Source organism: Crassostrea angulata, chromosome 5, assembly GCF_025612915.1.
Source record: "Crassostrea angulata isolate pt1a10 chromosome 5, ASM2561291v2, whole genome shotgun sequence".
Lineage (NCBI taxonomy): Eukaryota > Metazoa > Mollusca > Bivalvia > Ostreida > Ostreidae > Magallana > Magallana angulata.
In genome coordinates, this window is record NC_069115.1 from 30,689,388 (window position 1) to 30,693,059 (window position 3,672).

At 30.5% G+C, this 3,672-nt stretch overlaps 1 long non-coding RNA gene across 1 annotated transcript; it reads left to right on the forward strand.

Moving 5' to 3' along the window:
- Nucleotides 1-1,806: 1,806 nt before the first annotated feature.
- On the forward strand, nucleotides 1,807-2,745 carry LOC128185098 (uncharacterized). The gene is made up of 3 exons (XR_008243819.1): nucleotides 1,807-2,052; nucleotides 2,282-2,396; nucleotides 2,548-2,745. It is a non-coding gene; the product is annotated as an uncharacterized LOC128185098 (long non-coding RNA).
- Nucleotides 2,746-3,672: the final 927 nt, after the last annotated feature.

Below are 3,672 nucleotides of genomic sequence, written 5' to 3' on the forward strand. Positions count from 1 at the left end.
TGAATATAAAAGTTTCTAAATATCTACGGAAATACACTATAAATGCAACCCTTTCTGCATACGCCGAACTGACACCGGCCCACTGGGACGGAATCATCTTCTTTGGCTGATCAAGTTAATATAAAGGTAAAATGTCAAGGTCGTTTAAAATAGACCGTTCTGGTTATTACTGAACTTTTAAATCTCTTATGTTAAGATCGACACAGAATACTGTATCAATATTATCGATATTAACTTTGTAATCCATGTCTCAGTCGTTAAACATCAGAAATTTTCAAACAAAGGTCAAAGATCAAGATGACAATAAAAGTTTTAAACTAATATTTGAAATATTTTTTCTTTGATTGCAACTTCAATGACATACCATTGTTTAATAAAAGAAAACTAATTTAGGTTGAAACACCTTCAACGGTTCGTAAACGCCTTATAATTACCATATATCTTATTTCCTTTTCGAAAATGTGAAATGGTTTAAACCAACTAACTGTACTACCCAGTCACATGATTTCTTCATATTGTTGATCTACATGCAATCAAAAGAGTGTGTTATATAATTTATGCACGAACACAAATTAACTCCAGATCGATGTACACAGTTTGAGTGTTATTTATCTGTTGTTATCTTAATTTGTACATGAACTCGTACGTTAAGCAACAAGAGGCCCATGGAGGCCACATCGCTCACCCTAAGCAACAATAGCTTTACGGTATATTGGTGTTCAAAGGGTATTGTACCATATGGCCCCTCGGTAAACAAAAATAATAAATATCCGAATTTTACACTTATATTTGCATACACTTTATCTTTGACATGTGTACCTTTCTCGAATACCATTTTTACCGAAAATAAGAAAATCCAATGCAAGATACATACAGTACCCGCAACGTTATTCTTTACAAGATAAACGATAGGATAGGATTCACGCACGATATGATAGCATTAACGCACGATAGAACAGTATACACGCACGAAAGGATATGATTAACGCACGATAGAACAGTATACACGCACGATATGATAGGATTGATACACGATAGGAAAGGATAAACGATGTTCATGATAAACGTATGATCGCTTTAAACGATATTTACGAACAAACTGGTAATGGCAGAATTTGAGAGAGAACCCAGGTAGCACAAAACGTTTTCATAACATTTTATTCTGGTTGTAAGGTTGATTTCCAAGAACGTTTTCATAAAAACATTTTAAGAACGTTTTAAAAACATTTTATTTTTGTTGTAAGGATGTTATAAGAAAACATTATCAATACAACATTTTAAAAACATTTCCGTTTAGTTTTGAAAACGTTGTAAAAACATTATGAAAAATATTATGGTTATTTAGCATAAAACATTTCTAAAATATGTTATAAAAATGTTTTATTTGTGATTTTTATAACACTGTCAATTAGAAATGCCTGACCAAAATTGCTTTCATTGTATTTGTATTTCAAATGTATATTTCTTTATCGTCAGAAAACTGCTTATCATACAGAATGAAAATGTTATAAGACAGCATAATAAAAACATTACCCGGCAATGTTTGCAGAACGTTTTTAAAACATCTAAATAATCAAATTGTTTTTTCTCTTTTAAATGCCAAAGATTGGCATACCTCAGTTATTCATGTTAAGGACAAAATAAAAGTTATAGCAATAATTACATTTTAGAACACTGTTTATTAAAATCATTATTAAAAAAACAACAACCCAAATTAATTGATTTTCATATTTATACTGTTTGTTGTATTTTTTAATTTAAATACTTGTATATTGTATTAAAAAGACAGAGCATGAATTTGATTAAACATGCATCTATCCGTGGAAAATATATGAAAATACTTAGAGTGCAGGGCATTGGGTTTTCCCTTTCAATGTGTTTACTGCGAGTTAATTGAATGTCACAGCGGGATGCCATGGCCAGGGTGAAAGCAGCCGATCCCAGTTGTACAGTGTCCGCGCTATTTGTTATCAAAGTGGGTCAGAATTTTTGAAAAACCCACGCCATTTTACGAAGAGCAAGGATCTAGAATGGGGGATATTTTCGGTAAATGTAAGTATTTTTTATCTTTCAATGCAGAATAATAACTTTGGTAGTGTGCACATGTACATTTAACTGCATGCTTTGCGCTAAGCCATATCATATCTGTATACTGCTTGTGTTATTTAATTGGCAATAAATGTGTACATATGCTAGCAATATATGCAACTCATTGTGGTAATTCCAAAACCATGATGTTTTCAACTTTTAAATACAGTTATTATATTTTACCATTTACTAGGGGCTGCTCCCAGACCTTGACTACAGTGTACCATTCCAGAGTGAGAAGCTTATTAAAGTTCCATTGTGTTGATGTCAGCCGAAGATATGACTTTCATGGAGTATCAAGCATATAGGTATTTGAAATTTCTTCCCCAGCATTATATATGTATTTTTATATAAACTACATGCAATTGTTGATTGGACTTGCTAAATGCATTACAGGAGAAACAATTTTAATGATTCAATTCCACTGATCAGATGTTTATTTTTTTTTTTTTGTTTTAGGGCTAAGAAATTCAGTGAAACACACCTGTTGCAACTATAACAATCGAAATGTGTGAAAACTTTTCAGACAATTGTGAAACTGTGACCATTGGGATGCTGTGAAGTCTTGATATCTAAAGACAATGGATTATACAGTGGATTTATATCGTTCATTTTGTGAAGTATAGTTCTGTGATAATACAGTTGGAAAATTTTAAATGATGTTGTTTTGTTTTATATGAAAATGTTTAAGGCTCGTGTCTCTAACATTTAAAACTGTTGTATTAAAAATCTTTTTAAAAGTAGAAAGAAAGTTTCATAGGGATATGAAAATGATTTAAAAAAAACGTTCCCTACATGATAACAAACAATGTTTAGAAAATGTTTCTTTCAAACGTGTTGTTAACATTTCATAGGAATGTTTTTAGAAAATGTTATTATAACGTAACAAAAACCACACAGATTTACGTTGTAATAACGTTTTTTAAAAATGTTCTATAAACATTTCTTACAAATGTTTTTAGAAAATGTTATTATAACGTAAAAAAAACCACACAGATTCACGTTGTAATAACGTTTTTAAAAATGTTTTGGTAACATTTCTACAACGTTTTTAAAACGTTATGAAAACGTTGTTGTGTTAACTGGGAACTCGTATAAATAAAGATTTACGTGGAATTTCTTTTTAGTAACAATTGCCGAGTTGTTAATCATCGCTGCATCATTTATAGAATGTATAAAAATGACCAGTTAAATTTTTTTCAACTAAAATTATGAGTTTTAATGAACAATAAATTTTCTGTTTCGGTAAAATTGTTTTCATTACCGAACACCCTAGTCGATCACCGCGAATATTTCAGCCCAAGATTTAATCACTCGGAAAATATCGGGTTTAATTATATAAATCCAACTCTTGTATAAAGTAAATATAAAATCTATTAAAATCAATTATATTAATCCAACTCTTGCATACAGTAAATATAAAATCAATCATAAGTACATTTCTTTCTGTATAAGAATATGATGCATTAAAAACGAATTGTTACAGACAAGTTAAATAAATATTTACGCAGATGCACATTCCGCGTACGATTTGTTAACATTGTTTCCATTACCACACACCCTAGCTAATTGCCGAGAATATTT